The sequence below is a fragment of the Panthera pardus genome, unplaced genomic scaffold (assembly GCF_024362965.1).
Source record: "Panthera pardus isolate Hobbes unplaced genomic scaffold, ASM2436296v1 HiC_scaffold_22, whole genome shotgun sequence".
Classification (NCBI taxonomy): domain Eukaryota; kingdom Metazoa; phylum Chordata; class Mammalia; order Carnivora; family Felidae; genus Panthera; species Panthera pardus.
In genome coordinates this window covers 44,446,418-44,472,572 of record NW_026526788.1, presented here as the reverse complement: position 1 = coordinate 44,472,572, position 26,155 = coordinate 44,446,418, and the positions used below count along the sequence as shown (strand labels likewise).

Sequence of the window (26,155 nt, the reverse complement as noted above, 5' to 3'; positions counted from 1 at the left end):
TTATCAACTACTTCATCCAAAAATGGCAGAATATATATGATTCTCAAGCTCATATGGAACATTCACCAATACAGACCACAATTCTGGGCCATATATTCCTTAACAAATTTAAAAGATCCAAATTCATCTAATGTCTCTTCTCAGACCACAATGAAATTAAAGTAGAAACAAAACCTGAAAGATAGCTGGAAAATCTCCAATACATGGAGATTAAATAATTTATTTCTAAATTTTAAAAAAGGCCAAAGAAGAAACCTCAAGGGAAATTTAAAAATAATTTGAACTAAATGAAAATGTAAATACAACTTTTCAAAGTTTGTAGGATGCAATGAAAGCAGTGCTTAGAGGGGAAATGAGAGCACTGAATGCATATATTAGAAAAGAAGAAAGATCTAAAATCAATAACATAAGTTGTCACCTAAAAAACTAACAAGAAAAGCAAATTAAATTCAAAGTAAGCAAATGAAAATAAACAATAAAAATTAGAGCAGAAAACAATGAAACTGAAGCAGGAAAAAAAAAAATCAATGAAACCAAAAGCTGGTTCTTTGAAAAGATCAATAAAATTGATAAAAAGAGAAATGATACAAAGTACTAAAACAGCATAAGAAACGAAAGAGGGAATTATCACTACAGATCACACGGTCACTACAAGAATAATCACAGTATACCATGAACCTCATTATGCCCACAGATGAAATGGACCAATTCCTTGAAAGGTACAATGTGCCTGACAAGATGCTTAACATCATTCATCATCAGAGAAACACAAATCAAAATCACAAACACAGGAAACAATAGATGTTATGTTGACAAGGATGTGGAAAAAGGAAACACTTTAACACTATTGGTAGGAAGGCAAACTGGTGCAGTCACTCTGGAAAACAGTATAGACGTTCCTCGAAAAGTTAAAAATAGAACTAACCTATGACCCATGACCCAGCAATTACACTACCAGGTATTTACCCAAAGGATACAAAAATACAGATTCGAAGGGGTATGTACACCCTGATGTTTTTAGCAGCATTAGCAACAATAGTCAAACTACGGAAAGAGCCCAAATATCCACTGACCGATGAGTGGGTAAAGAAAATGTGGTATATATTTACAACAGAATATTATGCAGCCATCAAAAAGAATGAAATCTTGACATCTGCAACAATGTGGATGAAGCTAGAATATATTATGTTAAGCGAAGTAAGTCAGTCAGAGAAAGACAAATACCGTATGGTTTCACACTCATATGTAAAATTTAAGAAACAAAACAGATGAATATATGGGAAGGAAAAATAATAGAGTGAGAGGGAGAAGAGCAAACCATAAGACTCTTAACTATAAAGAACAAACAGAGTTGAAGGAGGGAGGTGGGTGGGGGATGAGCTACAAGGATAATGAATATTAAGGAGGGCACTTGTTATGATGACTACTGGGTGTTATATATAGTGAATGAATCACTAAATTCTACTTCTCAAACCAGTATTACACTGCATATTACCTAGAATTTAAATAAAAATTTGAAACAAATGAAAGTCAATGTGCCAAAACACACAAATGAAGAAATGAAGAAACAGACAATCTAAACAGGCTTGTCTCTACTAGAGAAATTGAATCATAATTAATAAGCTTCCAAGGCAGAAAGCACCAGGTTCTGATGAGTTCTCTAGTGAATTCTAGCAAACACGAAGATATTATACCAATTCTCTACAATCTTATCCAGAAGATAGAAGCTAAAACAATACCTCCTATTTCATGCTACATACTCCAATACCAAAAAGACAAACACATTACAAGAAAACTACAGATTAACATCTCTCATAAACATATATACAAAAGTCCTGAACAGAATATTATCCAAAAAATATATATAAAGAGTTACATACCATAGCCAAGTGGGATTTATCCTATGTATGCAAGGCTGGATCAACATTTGAAAAATCAATTAATGCAACCCATTATATCCACAGACTAAAGAAAAATCACATGATCCTATCATTAGATGCAGAAAAAGTATTTGACAATATTCAACATCCATTCATGATAAAAATTCTCAGAAAACTAGGAATAGAAAGGAACTTTCTCAATTTGATTTAAAAAAAAATTTACAAAACCCTACAACTACTTAATATCATACTTAAGGGTGAGACACTCAAAGCTTTCCCCACTAAAATCAGGAAAAAGGGAACAATACTCTCTCTCACCACTCCTTTTCACACTGTAAGTCCTAACCAAGGGAATAAAAGAAAAAGAAATAAAAGGTCTACAAATTGGAAAAGAAGAAATACAACTGTCTTTGCTCATAGATGACATGACTATCTATGTAGAAAATTCAGAAGAATCAACAGCAACAACAACAAACTCCTAGAATAGTGACTCCAGCAAGGCTTCAGGATACAGGGTTACAATATAAAAGTCAACTGCTTTCCTATATACCAGCAATGAACAAGTGGAATCTGAAATGTAAAAGCTATCACTTATATTAGAATCCCCCCAAAATGAAATACTTAGGTTTATACAAATCTAACAAAATATGTACAGGATCTGTATGAGGAAAACTACAAAACTCTGATAAAAAAAAAAAATCAAAGAACTAAATAAATGGAAAGATGACCCATGTTCACGGATAAGAAGACTCAATACCGTCAAGATGCCAGTTCTTCCCTACCTGATCTACAGAGTCAGTAAAATCCCGGTCAAAAGCGCAGCAAATTATTTTGTGAATCTTGACAAACTGATTCTAAAGTTGATACAGAGATTAAAAAAAAAAACAACAACACACACACACAAACTAGGCTAATCAACACAATATCATAGGAGACGAATAAAGTTGGAGGACTGATGGTACCAACTTCAAGATTCACAGTAAAGCTACAGTAATCAAGACAGGGTGGTACTGGCAATAGAACGGACAAATAGATCAATGAAAAAGAATGCAGAGCCCAGAAATAGACCCACATAAATATACTCAACTGACACTTGACAAAGGAGCAATGGCCATAACAATGGAGCAAAGTCTTTTCAGTAAATGGTGCTAAAACAATTGAATATCCACATTTTTTTAAAGCTGGGGCGGGGGGGGGGGGGGGGGGGGAGTGCCTAAACATAGACTTTTCATCCTTCACAAAAATTAACTCAAAATGGTTCACAGACCTAAATGTAAAATGCAGGACTCTTAGGAAACAGTGTAAGAGAAAACTTAGATGACCTGGGGTTTGGCAATGAATTCTGAGATGTAACACCAAAGGCGTAATCCATTAAAGAAACAACTGATAAGCTGGGCTTCATTAAAATTAAACACTTCTGCTCTATAAAATACAATGCCAAGGGAATGAGAAGACAAGCCACAGACTAAGAAAAAATACTTGCAAAAGATATATCTGAGGACTGTTTTCCAAAATATACAAACAACCGTTACCAGTAAGAAAAGAAACAACCCAATGTAAAAATAAGCAAAAGACTCAAACAGAACTTTACCAATAAAGATGTACAGATGGCATATAAGCATATGAAAAGATGTTCAATATCTTATATCATTAAGGATTTGCAAATCAAAGCAACAGACAGTCACTACACACTTAGAGTAGTCAACAAAACACTGACAACACTAAACACCGATAAGGATATGGAATAAGGACTCTCATTTATTACTGGCGGGAATGCAAAATGATACAGCCACATTGTAATAGTGTGACACTTTCTTACAAAACTAAAAGTACTAGTAGCAAAAATCTAGAAATCATGCTCTTTGGTACTGCAAGTGAGTTAAAAGCTTACGTCCACACAAAAACCTACACAAGGATATTTATAGCAGCTTTATCCATAATTGCTGAAACATGGAAGCAACCAAGATGTCCTTCAGTACGTGAATGGATAAATAAGCTGTGGTACATCCAAACAATGGATTATTACTGAGCACTAGAAAGAAATGAGCTATCAAGCCATGAAAAGACATGGAGAAAACTTAAACGAATATTACTAAGTAAATCTGAAAAGGCTATATACCGTATAATTCCAATTATATGGCATTCTGGAAAAGGCAACACTATGGTGTCAGTAAAAAGATCAGAGGTTGCCAGGGTTAGTTGGTAGGGAGGGATGCACAGGCAGAACACAGAAGAATCTTAGGGCAGAAAAGCTATTCTGTATACTACTGGGGTGGATTCATGTTATTATACATTTGTCAAAATACATAGAATGTATAACACCAAGAGTGAACCCTAATGTAAACTAAGGACTATGGGTGATGATGTGTCAATGTAGGTTCATGAACTATAACAAATGTACCACCCTGGTGGGGGTTGTTGATAATGGGGGAGGCTATGGAGGTGCAGACAGTAGGTATATGGGAAATCTCTTTACATTCTGCTCAATTTTGCTGTGAACGTGAAACTTCTCTAAAAAATAAAATCTATTTAAAGTGTGTGTGTGTGTGTTTGTGTGTGTCTGTCTTTATGGTGTATTTTTCTTACATTTTATTAATATAATGTAATTCATCAATTCTAAGACACACATCTTTTCACATTTTAACAAGTGTAAAATCAGGAACATCCTAAAATCAATACAGTATTTAATAGGTATCATTTTTTTTCTTAATGGTTAGAATAACAGTATTATCAATACCTGCAGATTATACAGATATATGTGCTATAGGGTTGATGAAACACATTCCAGAATATATAACTTAACTTCAGAAAGAATTAGATGAGTTTGCTAGTACTAACCGCCAAATGTTTTTTCATATACAAACCTTGTAAAATGTAAAATATGAGTTTTCCACTAGCAGCAGACTGATTTCTAATTAATTCATCGGTGGATTAATATGTTCAAAATCCTCAACTTTAGTATTACTTACTATGATTAATCACCTCTATTTATGTATCACTCACGGTGCTACATTTTTCTCCCTAACCTAAACAGAATTTCTTCATTCAGATGCTCAGTCACTCAGATGTAAGAATCATCACATGCACAACCCTTAGATGCATTAAGAGCTGCCCTCATCTCTTCTGCTAAGCATGCTTTGGAAACTCATCCATTCTAACACATTCCATCAGATTTGTAAAGTTATTAAAGTTATTTTTTTTAGTATTTAATGAATGGATAGTTTGTTTTTGGAATCCTACAGGAAAAAGGCTGGCTTTTTATTCACTACTGGTCCTTCGACCATAATTATTACATTTTTGCCAATTCTTTCTCCCCACCCACTTCTGGTCATTTCTCCAGCCCTGCAAAATCTTACCCATCTGGCTTTACGGAGTAAGCTGTAAAATTAATTTAAAAACTCAGACAGATTCTCCACTCTAAAATACCCTTTTAAAATCAAACTCACTGAAAATTAGTCAACTCTGTCCATTCCTGTTCTACCAGTTTAAAAAAAAAAAAAAAAAAGGATGCTATTGAAAGTTATAAATTTCTGTGGACAATGCCACCAACTGATAGCAGGGTTCTAAGAAACACATGGTAAAACTCCAGAAACCACAATGTACTTCACCCACTCATAAGGAAATGCACACTTTGTTTTCTTCACCATCGCAATCTGGAATTTAGAAAAATGTAGTGATAACAATCCTTAAAGAAAAGTCAACATTTCTGCAGCCCATTTCTAACAAAATAAAATGCAAATGACAGGTGAGAAATCATTATTTCTGCATGAAGCCACAGAATATGACCCTTTTTTGTTTGTCTGTTTTCCTAGAGCAATACCAGTAAAATTACTTATGCCTCTGCCTGTTCAACTTCAGTGCACATGAATTTTGAATGAGCACATTCAAGAATATCTAAAAGTTAATAAATATTATGCACAATGAAAACACTCTTTAACAAATTATAGATCATGGGGTGCCTGGGTGGCTCAGTTGGTTAAGCATCTGACTCAATTTCGGCTCAGGTCATATCTCACAAGTTCATGGGATCGAGCCCCACATCGGGCTCTGCACCAACAGCATGGAGCCTGCTTGGGATTCTCTCTCTCCCTCACTCTCTGCCCCTCCCTCGGTCATCCTCTCTCTCTCAAAATAAATAAACATTAAAAAAATTATAGACTGGTATTATGACAGGGATGTGGGTTCCAGAGATCTGTGCATTTTTCGAAACTAATTGGACTGTACACATAAGCCCTGTGCATTTCACTTTATATGTGTGTGTGTGTGTATATATATGATATATATATACACATATATATATCATATATATATATATCATATATATATATATATATCATATATATATAGTGGTTGGATTACAGTTGAAGGTATTTGTACAAACTAAAATTATTTTTGAAAAAATAATAAAAACATCTATTTCCTAAATATGTTCACTGAAAGGGACTAAAAGCAATGACAGCCAGTACCAATAAAAACACCTATAATGGCTATATCCTGGTTCCTATGTATTGTTTCCATTAACTCTAGGAGTGAGTTAACTAGAGATGACCATTTTCTCCCTGTCTCTTCACATGGCTGTGTTTCAATTTTCCCCTTTCTATAAGGACACAGATCACATTGGATTAGGGCCCACTTTAACAGCATCATTTTAATTTGATGGTGTTTGCAAAGACATTATCTCCAAAAAGGTCACATTCTGACATCCTATGGGTATTTTATAAGAGAATATATGGAATTTTATGAAGAAATTTTATGAGAACTAAGAAATCTGCCTGGTCTTCAAGTATCTCCCCATAAATTGCTTATTAGCTGTAAAGGGGAAAGGAGTAACTCTACGATGGAGAAAAAGGAGGACATCTTGACCAGGCAATCAAAATTAATATTAGCAATTCACATTACCAACGTAGGACAAACATATTAAGCCTCTGAATACGATACCCTAAGAAAGGACACATCCTCATTTATGTAAAATTCTGGCCAGAGATGCATCATCTAAATCCAATAATAAGAAAATGTCAGATAACTCCAAATGGTGGAATATGGCATAAAATAACTGACTTATATTCTTCAAAAATGTTAATGTCATGCAAAATAAAAAACAACTAAGGACCTGCTCCAAATTAAAGAAACAGGAGAACTAAATATCATATGTGATGCCATGCTTAATCCTCTCTGGAGGAAAAAAGTCAAAAACCTTTTTTGACTGCTTAGTTGAGACAAGAGACAACACAGGAAGAGAGACTGTAGACTAAAGTACTGTCTCAATGTTAAGTTCCCTGAATTTGATAACCTAAGTGGGATTACATGTGAGAATATCCTTGTTCTTGGAAAACAGAAACTGAGACATTAAGGGTAAAAGGACATAATATATACAACATTACTCTTTCAAACAGTTCATCAAAAATAAATTGCATGTGTGTAGGTGGGTGAAGGAAAGAGGGAGAGAACCAGAGAATTACACAAAAGTGGAAAACTGTCAAAAACTGCTGAATGTAGGTAAAAATATACGGAGTTCACTGTGCAATTCTTGCATCTTTTCTATATAAATAAAACAAAATAAAAACAAAATAAAACCAAAAATGAATTATGGTCACCTGGGTGGCTCAGTCAGTTTAGCGTCAGACTCTTGATTTCAGCTCAGGTCATGATCTCACATTCGTGGGATTGACCCCCATGTTGGGCTCTGCACTGACAGCGCTTGGGATTCTCTCTCTCCCTCTCTGTCCCTCCCCAACACACACACAAAACATACACACACACTCTCTCTCTCTCTCTCAAAATAAATAATAAAATAAATTTTAAAAAAAACACAAAAATGAATTAAGTTCGTATGTTGTAGCCCTAAGCCCCAGTACCTCAGAATGTGACCTTATTTGGAGACAATGTCTTTGCAGAAGTCATCAAATTAAAATGATGTCATCAGAGTGGGTCCTAATCCAATGTGATTGGTGTCAAAAGGGGAAATTTGACACAGATGTGTCCAAAAGAGAGAGAGAGAGCAAACAGCCATCCACAATCCCATGAATGCTTGAAGCTATGAGAAGTGAAGGTAAGAGGTCTGGAACAGAACCTTCCCCTGCACCTTCAGAGACAGTACAGCCCAGGCAACAACTTGATTTTGGATGTTAGCCTCCAGAAGTGGGAGAAAATAATTTTCTGCTATTCTAAGCAAAAACAAAAAACAGAAGAATTAGACTAGCAAAAAAACTACCTTTAGGGTATTATGCTAAAATAAAATGCTTTTCACAGATATATGAGATATACTTTCACCAAATTACAATGTTTAAAAAACACAAATATTTGTATTCACTGTTGTTCACCAAAAATGGAAGAAATCATCAAACACCAACCTTGCAACATAAAACTGTGATGTAAAAAGATTAACCAAATTCAATGCACTATCCCTAAAATAAGCACTTTTAACACAAACTAAATCCCAAACTGAGAATACATTAAAATTGGTTTAGCAAAGTTATCATTATTTAAAGATCATATTATATATACATTTTAAATCCTCACTTTGGATCAATGGAAAAAGTATCAAAACTAAAAAAAAAAAAAAGTTAAATATGTTGAATGGCTTAAATACACAATTGGTAAGTTGTATATTAACAGTTTATAAAATATAATGGAAAAACAATCTCAAAATGGCACTTAAAAATAATACTACAAAACTTTACTGAATGTCAAAGAAGACTAATAAAAGAAGCTATGCCATTTTAGGAGTTAGAAAACTACATACACTGTAAAAATGTCAGTTCTCTCCAAATCTATCAATAAGTGTTAACAGGCTTTTAAATGGAATCAGACAAAAGGAGTCTGAAGACATTTGAAAAAATAAACATTGGAATATCCTACCTTTTTAGAAAAACACCATTTGCCTCACCAATTATTAAAATACAGTGAAAGTTGGGTGCCTGGGTGGCTCAGTCGGTTAAGCGCCAGACTTCAGCTCAGGTCATGATCTTGCAGTTCGCGAGTTCAAGCCCCGCATTGGGCTCTGTGCTGACAGCTCAGAGCCTGGAGCCTGCTTTGGATTCTGTGTCTCCCCCTTTCTCTGCCCCTTTGCTACTCACACTCTGTCTCTCCATCTCTCAAAAATAAATAAATAAATAATAAATAAATAAAATACAGTGAAACCTACGTCAATATAAAGAGTGTGACCCTACTATCACAAGACAGATAGATTACAAGAGAAGATCAAGGGGCACCTGGGTGGCTCAGTTGGTTAAGCACCTGACTCTTGATTTTGGTTCAGGTCACAATCTCAGTCGTGGGATCAAGCCCCATGTCAGGTTCTGCACGGACAGCACGGAGCCTACTTGGGATTCTCTCTCTCCACCTCTCTCCCCGTCCTTCCCCTGCCCTAGCTCTCTAAGCAAATAAATATTTAAAAAAAATAAGACAAGATCAAGAGTAGATCCAGAAATAGAAGAATATAATAAAAAAGCATCTCAAATCAATAAAAGGTGTTGAGAGAACTTGCTAACCATTCGGGAAAAAACTTAAGTTGGATCCTTACCTCACACAACAAAATTAATTCCAGATAAATAAAAGGTTAAAAATGTAAAATGTGAAGCTATAAAAGAACTTGAAAATAATACTGCAATGAGGAAGGAATTTCTAAGTTTGACATCAGAGGTAAGGAAAGGCTGATGTAAACTGTTATTGAAGGTAACACTGAATACAATTTTTTTCTGTTTTATGGATCAGTCTTAATAAGCCTATAACATTATTACAGTTATGTTGTGTTTTCAGAGTAGTGACTAGGGCAGTAAGATCAGAGTACTGTATTCTACCTATTTGACTTCATTTCATAGAGAACAATTTTCCACTTTGATTTGACAACTGGCTTTTCCTGTAATGGTTAGGAGGTTATTGAATAATAAAAAGTCTTTAACACCTTTTTTTCCACATTTCTGTAATTGCTATCTTCAGTTGGAATGAAAAATTATCTAAAATTCGGGTAACTTCCTGTAAGTTGGTACTGAGTTATTAGAATAAACATCAAATTTTAAAATTAATATTTTAGGTAGAGAAATAAGAATTACCTACAAAAACGTTTTTTCTCCCTCAAGCTAGTACCACTGGATCCGAGTGTCACTTGCACCGTGACTGGGTTAAATCACTTGCATTATAAGCCAATGTCTGCAGGGAACCTGGGTGGCTCAGTCGGTTGAGCGTCTGCCTTTGGCTCAGGTCATGATCTCATGGCCCATGGGTTTGAGCCCCATGTCGGGCTCTGTGCTAACAGCTCAGAGCCTGGAGCCTGCTGTCTCCCCCTCTCTCTGCTCCTCCCCCACCCAAGCTCCGTCTCTCTCAAAAATGAATAAACATTAAAAAAAAAAATAAGATAATGTTTACTCTTCAGGAAAAGGAAAAGAAAAGCCCTTATTTAAATGTGATATCCCATGTCACATACCTAGATTCTTCTCCCTTTTTCTTCCTTTCCTTTCTGAGACAGTGTGAGTAGGGGAGAGGGGCAGAGGAAGAGAGAAAGAGAATCCCAAGCAGGCTCCATGCTCAGTGTGGAGTCTGACATGGGGGCCCACAACCCTGAGACCATGACCTGAGCCAAAATCAAAGGTCAGACATTCAACCGACTGGAGCCACCCAAGCACCCCATTTTTTTTTTTTTAGATTCCCTTTCCCTTCTGTCATAGTCACTCAAGCATTGTGCCTGCAGTAGTATTCCTAGTATTCCAAGAAGTATTCCTAATGTAGTTCAGGCTTAACGTCATTATTTTTAACTTTCCAAATCCTCTTCTGTCCTTTCATAAATTAGCCCAAAATGCAGCATATAAGGCATAAAACCTCAGTGATGATACTGAATGCACACAGGGTTTAAAGGCCTAAGTATAAGGGCTTGAACCAGCAAGAGTCCATCCTCAGCCCCAACTCAGTATGTCCCTCAGTCACCACTTGGACTTAGCTGAAAGATGTGCAAGGCTGTAGAGTCCTAGCACAGCAGGTGAGTTTCATGCAGAGGAGTCAGCTGTGGCCAACACCACTGAGATGTGGAAGATGAGGACAAAAAATGTGGCACCATGGAGTCCATCAGTGATACCGACAAGAATGGGTTCTGAGACATTAATGGTGGGGGGCAGTTAGAATGACTGGAGCGACTTAAATAATCTGTATATGACTTTTATTCTCACAGCAGCATCACTAACTTTCTTTCGTTTTCTTTTTTTAAAAGAATCTCCGTTGATGTTCGAGTTCTTGTAGGCAAAGCTTTTCATCACACATCTTTTCCACATATCACGCTAATCACAGCTCTTACCAAAACTTGTTTCTTAGATCCTAACCTGTGGTCTTTGGAACATGTAAAAATGTTATCTTCCATAAAGAATTATACGCTCTCCTATTTTTCCTGAAACACAAACAGCTCTGTCTGAGGTTTCTCTCTTTTGACAGAGACATTGGCACTGTCAGTTCAGTACTAGGGAGACACCAGGGGAGTGCCAGAGATGACGGCATCCTACCCTTAGTTCCGGTGATTGTTGTAACTGGGGAACAAAGGACCTGTGCTGTCTATCACCCGTTTTTTTTTTTTAATTTTTTTTTTTAATGTTTATTTATTTTTGAGACAGGGAGAGACAGAGCATGAACGGGGGAGGGTCAGAGAGAGAGGGAGACACAGAATCCGAAGCAGGCTACAGGCTCCGAGCTGTCAGCACAAAGCCCGACGCGGGGCTTGAACTCACGGACCGTGAGATTATGACCTGAGCTGAAATCGGACGCTTAACTGACTGAGCCACCCAGGCGCCCCTGTCACCCAGTTTTTCCAGATGAGCCAAAAATCTGGATTTTCTTTTTATGAAATCTCCCAATTTTTAATTGTTTGCAACCAATTAAAAACAAAAATACAGTATAGGCCAAACATAAGATGCCTGCAGGCTAAATCAAGCCAAAAGGCCATTGGTTTCCAACCTCTAGGGAAGGAATCATAGTGGGCCTGCCTATTTCTCTTTCACTTTTTTTCTTGATTTTAGGTAATTCTTCCTTCCAAGCAGGGATTTCACAAGCCTTTAAGGTACTCATTCAGAGATTCAAAGTGAGGTTAAATGACCTACCAACATTACCAAGTGCCATTAAACACTTCTCTCTTTGAAAGTATTATACCATTACTTGCATGTCGATAACTGGTTTGGGATGGGAATGAGATTCACCTTTAAATTTACACTTGTTCTTGAGAAGTTTTCATATATCTACAGAAGTATGACAATTAGCATTTACAGAGCACCTACAGTGTGCCAGGCACATTACGAAGCAGTTTCACACTTTGGTATTTCATTAAAGCCTAAATTACCTTGTAAAGTAGATTTTATTAACTCATTTTACAGATGACTTGCAATAGTTCACAAAGTTCTCAGTTTTGTTTCTCTGCCCTCAGAAGCCAGCAAAGTGGTTGGTTAGGCTTGCTTTTTTGACAGGTATCATCAATCAAGAATAATTACAACCGTCTTAAATCACAGTAACAAAAATGCAAAGTATTGAAGGATGATATCCTTTGAAAAAACAGCTAAACCTTAATTTCAACTCCTTGAATTCCTTAGTTCTGTTGATCTTCCAATCACTGAAAGAGTCACAGTTATTTTCAAGATAACTAAAATTGAAGTCAGCTCTTCTTTTTGGTTAATGTTTCTTTTCTAGGGCCTCAAAAAACACTGGCCATTTTACAAAAACCGAAGCTTTTCATTAATTAAAGAGGACCACAAAAAGAACATGGGCTGCTGCCACTAAGGCAGCAGCAGGCAAGTGTGGAGGTGAGGCCGTGTGTTAGGCCCAGTAACACACAACCAAGGAGGATTCCCTACTTACGTGGACCTCACAGTTTGTAGGAATGGAAACAGATCTTAAAGAAATGTTCATACAAATTACAATTTAATTACAGTCATAATAAGTGCCACCAATGAAATTAAAAATGGGGTGCTATAATAGATAGCTTTGATAAAGCTGTGTAAGTGTAAGTAAAAACTGGGCAAAATCTCAATCTAACCAGGGAGGTAAAAAAGACAAACTGCTCTGTTCCAGTCAAGTGGATCCTTTAAGAATATTAGTCTCAAGGATTACATTAAACTTCTATAAATAACCAATTCTACTTATATTTTATATATCCTAGCATAAGTTTAAGTCTTCATTTTAACATCTTCAAAGCTACTCACTTCCCTACAAGACACACACTCACACACACAAATAATAAACCTCAATATTTTATTTTTTTAAATTTTTTAATGTTTATTTTTGAGAGAAAGAGCACAAGTGGTGGAGGGGCAGAGAGAGAGGGAGACACAGAATCCGAAGCAGGCTCCAGGCTCTGAGCTGTCAGCACAGAGCCCAATGTGCGGCTTGAACCCACAATACATAAGATCATGACCTGAGCTGAAGTCAGATGCTTAACCGACTGAGCCACCCAGGCTCCCCAAACCTCAATATTTTAAAAAGCAGAACACTTATCAGCATTTAAGTCCAAGGGTCAACAAATATTTAAATAATTAAAGCATGTTATATATTTATAAAAACAAAAAAAAAAACAAAACCAATAACATTTATCAAATAATGTTAAAATGCAACTTTTATTGATGCCATGTAGAAAAATTTAATGTTAATTTTTTAAGTATGGAAACTGATAAATGGGTCAATTACTTGGCTTTTGCAAAAACATAAAAATAACAAGGGGTCAGGAAGGTACAAAAGCAACAAAGCACTAAAACTGGTCATGGTCTTCGAGTAAAAAACAGACACTTAACATAAGGAATAAATACAAAAATTTTTAAAGTATGCTTAAGAAAACGTGTCCAAGGGGCACATGGGTGGTTCAGGTTAAGTGACTTTCTTAACCCTCTCCCTCTTTGCCCCTCCCCCCACATGTGTGTGCTCTCTCTCTCTCCTAAAAATAAACACCAAAAAAAATTTTTTAAGAAAAACAGAAAATGTGTCCAAAATGTGTCTCAAATCAATTAGTGATTTTATATAAATAACAAATGTATAAACTGTTCAAATATAATAAGAACATATAAACATAAATGCAATAAAGATCTCTCATGAGATTTATCTCCATTTTCCTATTTTCTCCAAGGTTTACTACATCTAATTTTTAAATATATATATATATATTTATATATTACTGGTTTAAATAACATCCTACATCAGCATACTCTATTCTCACTAGTCGCTTTTAAACATTTTCCCTGCTTCATGGAGTCATAGATTTGTTAACAATATAGGGAACCACATGTCAATCTGTTTGGAACAAGGTCCATACCTAGACACATGAAGTTCAGAAAAAAGTCCTAAGTGGTCCTGACAAAGCCCCATGTAACTTAAAGAATGAAAAATTCACAAATCCTAACAAACACAGCTTTTCTTGCCCCTTCCAAAAACCACCTTTAAAAGGACAAGTGAGGGGCGCCTGGGTGGCTCAGTCGGTTGAACGTCCGACTTCAGCTCAGGTCATGATCTCACAGTCTGTGAGTTTGAGCCCCACATCGGGGTCTGTGCTGACAGCTTGGAGCCTGGAGCCTGATTCGGATTCTGTGTTTCCCTTTCTCTCTGCCCCTGCCGAGCTCATGCTCTGTCTCTGTCTCAAAAATAAATAAAAACATTAAAAAAAATTAAAAAGGACAAGTGAACCAAAAAACAGAAGTCATCTTAACATCCCATATTTATTAAAAATCTAATACATTTAAGGTACTCAGTACATGTGATGTGATTGGGGCCAGACAGAAAGACACATAACCAAACTTCCAGCATAGTGTGGCTGCCTTTCACTTTCTTCGTGTGTAAGCTAATACCTACTTTACAGACTATTTTAAAGATCCTCCACAATGGCACTGTATTTGGCACTCTGTAAGTACCCAAGTGGTAGCCAGTATAATTATTTTAAATCAAATTAGAGACAGGAAACAAATACTCAGGAAGAAAATGAACAGTACAAACAGGCATAAGAAGCCCCAAAGAAGCACAGAAAAGGAAGAATTGCCCAGGAGCCCAGCTGAAATTAAAGTTTCACGGAGAAGGTAAGAGACAGGCTCTGCCTGTCGAGAAGTCTGGGACTTAGCAGACAAGAAGGGAAGAAGGATTCACAGAGAAGCGGAGATAAGACTACAGAATTACAGCCGTAAGAGTACAGAATTAGGGCCACAACATAGAAAGCCAAATCCAGTATCGTTATTAGCAAGAAAAAAAAAAAGTAAATAAATTAGAACTAAATCATGAGCTAGAGAGAGTAAAACCTATATGAACAGGGCAAAACAGAACATCAAGTCCCAATACCCAATCACAAATTTTTACCACAGGTGTCTTTTCTCTTTGAGAAAAAGTGGATTAAGACAAGTCTGTTTAGCAAATACAACACCTACTCTCAAAATACCAAAAAGACTGATACAAATGTGACTACGTATTTCTACAATATGATCTGACTACTGATTATAGTGACCTTCTTTAGAAGACTATTAAGCAAACTGATGAACATTACTAATACTTAAAATGACCTAAAATGAGGGGGAAAACGCAGTACTTTTTAATGGGCTGATAATGTTTAACAGAGGTATATAAGCTTCTTAACCCCTCAGAAACGGGGTTACACATAAACATATTTATGAAATGTAAGTACCCCCTGCTCTTTGAAAGTTCAAACTAGGCCACTTTGCTTTTATGAAAGACCTGTATTAGCACCTGTTTTCGCTAACCGAAAGAAATCCAAGGAGGATTTTCGCTTTTATGAAAAAGGCAAAAGGCAAAAATTAGCGTTCAGTGTTTGTTTCCCAGCGAGCCATTCTAGAAGCAGTACGCACCCCAGCAACTAGAGTGGCGCCACCAGGCTCCTTCTCCAGGAACTACACTCAGCATCTCGGCAGCAAGCTGCCGTGCTTGGAACCGGGTCCGTATGCATTTGTGCTGTACCTCGACTTGTTTTGTGCATGTTAGCAAGATGTGTCTTAAAGTATCAAAAAAAGCCTAAGAGAAGTTATTTTGGGGGTCTGGGAACGCTCAAAAAAATTTCCATATAAATTACTGTAACTGCTTCTTCACTTCATGCCATTTTGGTTTTTACCAGGAAAGGTCTCATAGGTAACAATCCACTTTCAGACAGCAGGGGAAACATACATACTTAAATTTTAATAACCATTTTTTAATGATTCCTTAAAGGCTAAAAAAAAAGTTTATATTCTTACTTAAAACTAAAGTGGGAAAAATTACAACATAAGTCCAATTGACATTCAGAATATGGCACTAGGATTTTTAGGAGGTTTTATGTGAAAAATCTTTTTAAAGTCTTCATTTATCTAAGAGCAGCAAGTGCGTTTCAAAAACACACAAACAGTCCAATTCATGCCATTCTGTGCCAAGAAAGCTATTTTTCCCCTCAAAATACAATTTAAAATACGCTAATTTTAACTCAATTTAAGTTGAATTTATGTTTAACTTCAACATTAAAATATATAACTTGCAGGCCTTTCAAAGAAAATATCTTTTTTTAAATACCTCTGAATAAATATACCAAGACATAATCTTCAGGCTTACTTGGAACCTAAACTACATGAAGGTATAGGCTTTAATAGAAAAAATAGTGACTTTTACAAATATTTAAGTTAAAATGACTCTCTTCTAGAGCCCTCTCAGAGAAGATACCGAAGTCTCTTGCTCCCCAAGTGGGGGCAGGGTTGAAGATATTGTGGCAAAAGCGTCTAGCCTCACCAGTGTGGCTCTAAACTTGAAGTGCAGTGGTAGGCTCTGGAACAAAGAATGTGTAACTTGATCTCTTTTCCTTCTCTCCTCCTTCACAGCAACATTTAGAAAGTAATTTAACCTCTCAAAATGGCATCTTTGTGCTGCTTAGGGGAAAAACATCTATTCACTATTACAGCATAAGGGAAAAAATACGAAATCAAATCATTTTTAAAAATGGTTCTTGCTTTATAGTGATATTTTTTATGTCAAAACATTGAGTATATAGACAAGCCAATTATAAATGAAGCCTTTATTTTTGCTATTTGAAGGTCCACAACACAAGATTAAAAAATACAGCTCAGGTTTTAAGAATAATTGGTCTTATTAATACAAGGTGGACTTAGTATTTATTTTGCTTCTACAAAAAAGGGAGTAATTAGCTCCTAAGAAGTTTTCAGAAGAAAAAATAATTAAGAATACAAATAATCTAGATAAATTTGAAATGTCTAAATGAATCATGCAAGTTATAAATACTTTAAATTTTTGTATTATCTTTTCATTTATCCTAATTTAATAAAGAAGACAAGTCAATCTGAAAATCTAGAAAGGAACAATAAAAACCTGAAAAAAAAATTTGCTAGCCAGGTATCAAAGATGTACTGAACATTCTCATCCCTGTCAAAAATGTTTAAAGGTATTCTCAAACCACCAAAATTTTATATGACTTTTATACATTTCAAAGCAGTCCTACATTCATGATGTAATCTGATCCTCACAAAAACCTTGTGAGTTAGGTGATCACAAATTTGCTTAGTTGAGAGTCACAAAAAGGTTGGTCGAAGTCTCTAGACTCCAGTCTACAGGCCTAAACTATTTCTATTTCAGTACATACTAGTAAGTATTATTATCCCCTTTTTACCAGAGAAGAAACAGGGTCAGAAGTAAATAACTTGCCTAAAATCACAATGCTGACACATGAACTGTAGTCCTTACACCTATGAAAATAAATATATAAAACCAACAGTTTAATGCTATGTAACTGACAAAAAAGCCAACTGTGGTAGAATCATGGTGATTCTGCAGATGTGATTAAGGGCATGGACTCTGAGAGAGATTATCCTGTTGGCCTCAGTCTAATCATGAGTCCTTAAAAGCAGAGAACCTTTCCCAGCTGTGGTTAGGGAGAAACAGAGATGACAAAGGGTCAGAAAGATGAGATCGTTTGGCTTAGAAGATGAGGAGGCAGGAGGCCGTGAGCCAAGGGCTGTGGTCGGCCTCTAGAAGCTGGAAAAGCTGCAATGGGCAAAGAATCAGATTCCCCACTAGGAGCCTCCGGAAAGGAACACAGTCCTGTGGACACCTTGATTTTAGCCTGGTGAGACCGGTGTTGGACTTCTAAGCTGTACAACTGTAATATAATGAATCTGTCCTCTTTAAAGCACTAAGTTTGTGGTAAGTATTACAGCAGCAACAGAAAACTAATATACCAATTGTACTATCTAACTGACTGCTATAGACTGAATGTTTGTATCTTCCAAAACACATGTTAAATCCTAATGCCCAAGGTGATGGTATCTGCCGGTGGAGCAGAGCGTTTGGGAGGTAATTAGGTCCCAAGGGTAGAGAGCTCAAGAAGGGACTGGAGTCCTTATAAAAGGGAACCCAGAGAGCTCCCCTGTTCCTCCTGCCATGTGAGGATGGATACAGAGAAAAGATGGCATCTATGAACCAGGAAGTAGGTTCTCACTAGACACCAAATGCCAGCACCTTGATCGTAGGCCTCTCAGCCTCCAGATGGTAAGAAATAAGTTTCTGTTCTTATAAGCCACTCAGTTTATGGTATCTTGTACTAGTAGCCTGGACAGACTAAGACAATAGACTATTCTGTATTTTAAAATCTTACGATATTAAAAACAGTCGGTCAGTGAGCACATGTGTAATCAGAAATCCTGCCCTGTGTATAGATGAAATAAAAACACAGGCATCTGTCACTACACAACTGGATATGGTTTTGCTGCTAATGATATTCTGGCCCAATGTTATTTCTATAAAGTCTATTACAAATCATTCAGTCATACATGTCTGCAGTTTAAATGGAAATTTTTAGAAATTTTCCTTTGACCATCAATAAGCCTCTGTTTAAAAATTATTTGGGACTCAATTATCATTACTATTAGCATACACAATGGATTTAAATGACAAGCATATTACAGATTTGATAAGAAATTAACAACATTAAAGGTAAAAATTTTACTGGAAATGTATCTGTTAATGGATGGGGCTTTCTGTTTTCAATTAGATCATTCATCTGCTGACAGTTCAGCATATTGTTATTAATTTTTGTCAAAGAAAGCACTGAGAAATTTTGTTCATATAAATAGGTGAATGGGATGGGAATGAAAGGTATTTTGTCAGCAGTCACATAATTTTCAAAATTCCTTCTGAGTTATTTGTTGAAAAATCCCATACTGATTTACCATCAAAAATATTTTTAATGATTTAGCAGCTGATTATTTCTGAATACTGGAATTGAGAAATCTTTCAATGTCATTGGCAAAAAAAATTGGAAGCCATTAACAGATTTATTCCCCAGAAATTAGAGCTAATTACTTTCTCAATACTAACACCTACATTTGGAATTACCACTTTTAGGGGTCCCTGAGGTTTTGTTTAGTTTTTGGAAATATATTAACATACCATAAAATTCACTCTTTTAAAGTGTTCAATTCAGTGGCTATCAGCATATTCACAAACTTGTACAACCATCACCACTACCTAATTCCAGAACACTTTCATTACCCTAAAAAAGAACCGTACAACCATTAACAAGCACATACAACCCCCCCCCCACCCCCGCCCACTCCATCTAGTCCACTAAGCCATTTTTTGTCTCTATGAATTTCCCTATTCTGGACATTTCGTATAAACGGAAACACACAATATTTGGTCCTGTGTGACTGGCTTCTTTCACCTACCATAATACTTTCAAGTTAACCCATGTTGTAGCATGAGACAGTATTTTCCTTCATGGGTGAGCATCCATTACATAGATAGAGCACATTTTATCTATTTATCAGCTGACGGACATCGGCTTGAATCCACTTCTTAGCTATTAAAGAATAATGCTGCCAAGAACTTTCATATGCAAGTGTTTGTGTCAACATATATTTCTAATTCTCTATGGCATATACCTAGGAGTGGAACTGCTGGATCACATACTAACTCTATGTCTAACCTTTTGAGAAACAGCTGATCTATTTCCCAAAGCAGCAGCAGCATTTCACAGCCCCACAAACAGTATGAGGGTTCCCATGTATCCGCATCCTTACCAACACTTGTTATTACCTATCTTTTTTTATTCTCCTCATCCTAATGGATGTGAAGTGGTATCTCACTGTGGTTTCTCTGATGACTCTGATGACTAATGATATTAAGCATCTTTCCATCTATCTTACTGGCCACTTGTACATCCTCTTTGGAAAAACATCTATTCAAATCCTTTCCCCATTTAAAAATTCAGGGTATCTTGGGGGCACCTAGGTGGCTCAGTCGGTTAAGCATCCGACTCTGTCAGTGAGTTCAAGTCCCGCGTCGGGCTCTGTGCTGACAGCTCGGAGCCTGGATCCTGCTTCGCATTCTGTGTCTCCCTCTCTCTCTGCTCCTCTGCTCACATGCTGTCTCTCTCTCAAAAATAAAGATTAAAAAAAAAAAATTTTTTTTTTTAATTTTTTTTAAATAAATAAATAAAATAAAATTCAGGGTATTTGTTTGTTTGTTTTAAGTGTTCCTATGTATTCTGGACACAAGTCACTTATCAGACATATGATTTACAAATATTTTCACCTATTCTGTGGGTTGTCTGCTCACTCTCTTGATAGTATCCTGTGATGTATGCAGGTTTTTCATTTTGAAGAAGTCCAACTTATCTACATTTTCCTTTTGATTGCTTGTGTTTCTGATGTCCTATCTTAGAAACAACTGCCTAATCCAACACCACAGAGATTTACATTGAAGTATTCTTCTAAGAGTTTCATAGTTCAGCTCTTAAATTTAGGTCTTTGATTTATTTTGAGTTAACTCCTGCATATGATATGAGGTAGGGATCCAACTTCATTCTTTTGCAATTGTTGTCTCAGAATTATCTTGATATCCTTTTTTTCCACAGAAGTACTTCCACCAGAGGGCAAATGCATCATGATAAGAGTAAGAACAGGGGAAGTGTTACGTCATAAATGTCATAAAATGAAGGACAACAGTGGAGAGGATTATGGGAAAGAAGGAATTGCCTGAAAGACCAGTTCACAGAAAGATCAATTTTAAGAAAGAACACATGTAGGGGCCCCTGGGTGGCTCAGTCAGTTAAACATCCAACTCTTGATTTCGACTCAGGTCATGATCTCATAGTTCGTGAGTTCGAGCCCTGGGTCCAGCTCTGCCCTGACAGTGTGGAGCATGCTTGGGATTCTCTCTCTCTCCCCCACCTCTCTCTCTCTCTCTCTCTCTCTCTCTCTCTCTCTCTCTCTCTGCCCCTCCACTGCTTGCATTCTCTCTCTCTCTCTCTCAAAATAAATAAATAAATAAACTTCAAAAAAAAAAAAAAAGAGCACATGTAGAAGTTTAAGGTCTGGAAATTGATTCACTTAAAACTATCCATGTGCTTGTGTACCACCAGGAGTTTGTGTCTCCACTCAAAGTTCAAGACCAATGTTTGAATGCTGCCCTATACTACTGCCTCAACTCTGGGGGTGGGGGTGGGGGATCATTTGTGAACAGTATTTTTATATTTCAATTGTGTAAGTAATAAAATGAGACGGAGCTTAGGATGAATCTAGTGATAAGAGGAAGTCTAGAGGGGTTTCACCCTATATATACCACTCAGCCAAATAGAAAAGTTCACTTCTATTCCCTGTTTTACATGAAATGTATTTGGTTCAATGCATGCATTAAGGGAATGGAATTCTCTTTTAAATCTTATTTTATTGATGCGAGAGTAATAACAACAAAAAAAGCACTAAGAAAGTCTACTTTGAGTCTACTAGTTTACTCACTTTATGCCTAGGCTCCCTTGAAACAAATCCTCCTAGGCTAGGGACATAGTACGGCATCGGTGAATAGAAATTTTTAGGTCAAACCCTTGTCCCCATGATACACCACTTCCCTTTCCTCTAAAATGTATGTTTAGTCGAATTCTTTTCCCCTGAGATCAGTCCAATTTGTGACACTGGCAAAACAGATAGGCTATCTATTTCCTCTTATCACGTAACTCTGACAGTTTAATAGGTTTGTAGTGTGACTTTGCGGTTATTTCATTTCCTATGCCTTTAATTGGAATTAAGCACAGACAGCATTTTCACACATGATAATTTACTAAGTATTTCTGCCCATGTCCACTAACTGTTCACCAACCTCTAACCCTAAATACTTATTCAACAAATCTGAATATTTTATTTTGCATTAAAAGCTTCCACCTGTTGGTTATATATCTCATACCCCACTGTTGCCTTCCACTATAATTTTATTGGTTTTACTGTACAAAAGTTACTTATTTTTCAAATTAAAATCCAAGTATCCAAGCATTAATTACTGGCCCTTTTCTCCACAGGTGTGTTGTTCCTGGTGCTAAATTTAAAACCTGTTTCTGTACTCTTATACAATTTATTTAATTAATGCAATTTTTAAATCTATTATCAGTTATTCTACTTCAGATGGTTGTGGTCTGAACTCAGACAACATGTTTTAAAAGAATGTGAAATCCATAATGCAAACATTAGGTGGTATTGTTATTTGTAACTTTTAACTCTGACATCACTCACAGAATGATAAAGATGATATGTCAACCAAGTAAAACCTTAATATCCAATAAAGTGTGTTGAGAAACTGGCTGTCGGCTCAAAATAAATAAATTAAACAAACAAACAAAGAGCCCTATCTCATTCCTTAAACAAAAAATAAATTGTAGATTAAAAAGATATTTAAAGTAGAAGAAAATAGTTTTGTTCTCATTATTTAATATTCTCCAACAAGGGGAGGCCATTCTAAGCATGACACATTAAGTTACTGAGGGAAAGAATGGTAAGTTCCTTTCAGGAAAAGTGACATTTCAGTTGCCAATTAGACATCCAAGCAAAGTATAAATCCGTATTACTCAGGAGGCATTCAGAACTGGAGATTAAAAGTTGGACATCATCCAGAGAGAGCTGCAAAGCCTTGAGGTCAGATCAGATCAAGGGAAAGAGTACAGAAAGGTGTAAGAACCGGCCCCTTGAGGTGCTCCCTGAGAAAAAAAGACTGAGATGGAAACAAAGAAGGGGTACTCATCCTGAAGACCAAGTGAAAAAAGTGTCCTCACGAGGAGAGAGTAAGTGACCACCTGTGTCAAATACTGTTAACGGGACAAATAACTGGAGAATGAGAAAGGAAGAGTCATGGGTAAGGTTTGTAAGAGCGGTTTAGGCAGGGTGCTGGGAGGGAAAACCTAATGAGAAGGGGCAGACTCATAAGATATTGGGAGAAAAAACCCTGAAAACAAAGTACAGACACATCTTTTGGAAAAAAGAGGTGGGAGGGGGGAGCAACAGTTAAAAGGGAAAGTGGAGTTAAGAGAGGTTTTGTCGGAGAACCTGGCTGGCTCAGTCAGTAGAGCATGTGACTCTTCATTTCAGGGTTGTAGGTTTGCACCCCACATTGGGTATGGAGATTACTTTAAAAAAAAACAGAATCTTAAAAAAAAGAGAGCGAGAAAGAGAGAGAGAGAGAGAGAGGTTTTACTGTTGTTTAAGATGAGAGAAGAGTATGTTGGTGTGCCTATGAGAATGATCCTGCATCACGTAAGAGAGGAGATGGAATTAGATGAAGCACAGTGCAGGCTGTGGCCCTTGCTAGAAGCATGGTCAGTTCTTTCCATTACGACAGAAGGAAGGCAGGATACACGGGGTATCTATCTTCTTAAGGCATCTATTTTCTCAGTCAAATGAAGGGCAAAATTGTGTATGGAGAGTAAAGAATACAAAAGGTAATGTCAGAGGTCTGAAGAGGAGGAAGTTTAAATGACCAGCTAGGTCAGACCAGGAGAGTAAAAGGACTAAGAGCAATTGTTGACCAACACGAAGGGCTCATCTGACCTCAGTAGTCATTAACTGGAAGTAAACCAATCAGCAAAGAAATTCTCCAGCCACTTGCAGCAGCAAAAGTGCAAGTGTATAATCAAAGCACCCAAATATAAGCAAACAATGACAAAATCGAAGGCAGAAATAAATAGTAAAACAACAACAGTAGATTTCAATATCCCACTTTTAATGATGGATAGAACCAGACAGAAGACCAATAAGAAAACAGAATTTGAACAACACTTTGGACCACTGGGCCTACACAGAACATACACAGAACACTCCACCCAACAGCAGCCAAACACACATTGTTAAGCACACATGGAATATTCTCTAGGATAGATCACATGTTATACCACAAAACAAGTCTTGACAAAGTTAAGAATACTGAAATCATACCAAGTATCTTTTCCAACCACAATGGAATGAAGCTAGAAATCAAGTGAAGGAAAACTGGAAAATTCACAAAGATGTGAAAATTAAACAACACACTCTTAAACAACTAATGGCTTAAAGAACTAAGGGAAATTAGAAAATATCTTGAGACAAATGAAAACAAAAACACAACATACCAAAACATGGGATGCAGCAGAAGTAGGTCTACAACGAATGTTTGTGGTGGTAAATCCCTACAATTAAAAAAGAGAGGGTCTCAAATCAATAATCTAGCTTCATACCTTTGAGAACTAGAAAAAGAAAAACAAACTAAACTCAAAGTTGTACAGAAGCAACCAATAAAGATTCCACTAGTAATAAAACAGAGGACAGAAGAATAGAAAAAATTAATGAGTTTATTTTTTGAAAAGATCAAAGAAACTGACAAACCTAACGAGGCCTAAGAAGAGAGAAGGCTCAAATAACTAAAATCAGAAATGAAAGAGGAGACACTACAACTGATGTCACAGAAATAAAGAAAGATTTAAGAGACTATGATGATTAATTATACATCACCAATTTGGATTGCCTAGAAGAAATGAATACATTCCTAGAAACATACAACCCACCAAGACTGAATCATGAAGGAAATGAAAACCTAAACAGACCTGTAACCAGTATGGAAATTGAATCACTAATCAAAAATCTTCCAACAAAGAAGCCCAAGACCAAGCGGTTCCACTGGAGAATTCTATATAACACTTAAGGAAGAATTTATGTCAATCCTTTTCAAAGTCTTCCAAAAAACTAAAAAGGAAGGAATACTTCCAAACTCATTTTACAACCTCTGATACCAGAGCCAGGCAAAGATAGTATTAGAAAACTACAGACCAATATCGCTGATGAATATAGATGCAAAATTCCTCAACAAAATACCAGCAAACCAAGATGAACAGCACATTTAAAGTACTACACACCATGACCAAGTGGGATTTACCCTTGAGGTGCAAGGATAGTTCAGTGTAAAAAAAAAAAAAAAAAAAAAAAAAATCAATAAATGTAATATACCACATTAACACAATGAAGAACAAAAATCACATGATCATCTCAACTGGTGCAGAAAAATCATTTGACAGAATGCAACAACCTTCCATATAAAAAACACTCAACAAACTAGAAATAGAAAGTAATTACTTTAACATAACAAAGGTCATATATGAAAAGCCCAACATCACACTCAATGATGGAAACTGAAAGCTTTTCCTGTAAGATCAGTAACAAGAAAAGGGTGATTGTTCTCACCACTTCTATTCAACATAGTATTGAAAGCCCTAGCCACAGCAATTAAGCAAAGGGGGAAAAAAGGCATTCAGATCAGAAAGGAAGAAATAAAATTATCCCTGTTCACAGCTGACATATTATATGTAGAAATCCATAAAGATTCAATACAGAAAAAAAAAAAACTGTTAGAATAAATGAATTTAGCAAACTTATAAGATATATGATATATAATCTACATTCAAAAACTAGTGGTGTTTCTGTATACTAACAATAAATAATCCAGAAAGGAAATTAAGAAAATAACCCGATTTAAAAAGGGGGGGAGGGGGCTAGAAAACAACCTTGTTTACAATGGGGGGAGGGATGGGCAAAATGGGGGAAGAGGAGTGGGAGAAACAGGTTTCCAGTTATGGAATAAGTAGATCACAAGAATAAAAGACACAGCATAGGGAATAGTCAGTGGTATTGTAGTAACACTGTATGGAGACAGATGCTCACTTGTGGTGAGCACAGCAGAATATATTAAAACTTGCCAAATCAGTATACCATACCCCTGAAACTAATGTAACTTTGTGTGTTACCTATATTTCAATACAAAAATAAATATTAAAAAACAAATAAAATGGAAGAGAAAAAGAAAAATGCTGAAATAATTTTTGTTTTGAAAGATGTATATTTACAAATTCACCAATATAAAGAATGTTTTCAGTTTACAATCATTTCAATGCTTTGTAATAATAAATTGACATGAAGCAGATTATATTAAAACCTAATAGCCTATTTTTTTAAAAACTGGAAAGGTGGGGCACCTGGGTGGTTCAGTCAGTTAACTGTCTG

General features: G+C 36.2%; 1 protein-coding gene across 2 annotated transcripts in view; it reads right to left on the bottom strand.

The window, feature by feature from the left end:
- The window catches only part of BMPR1A (bone morphogenetic protein receptor type 1A), a 136,559-nt gene that overhangs the window by 82,540 nt on the left and 27,864 nt on the right, over window positions 1-26,155 (bottom strand). The window lies entirely within an intron of this gene.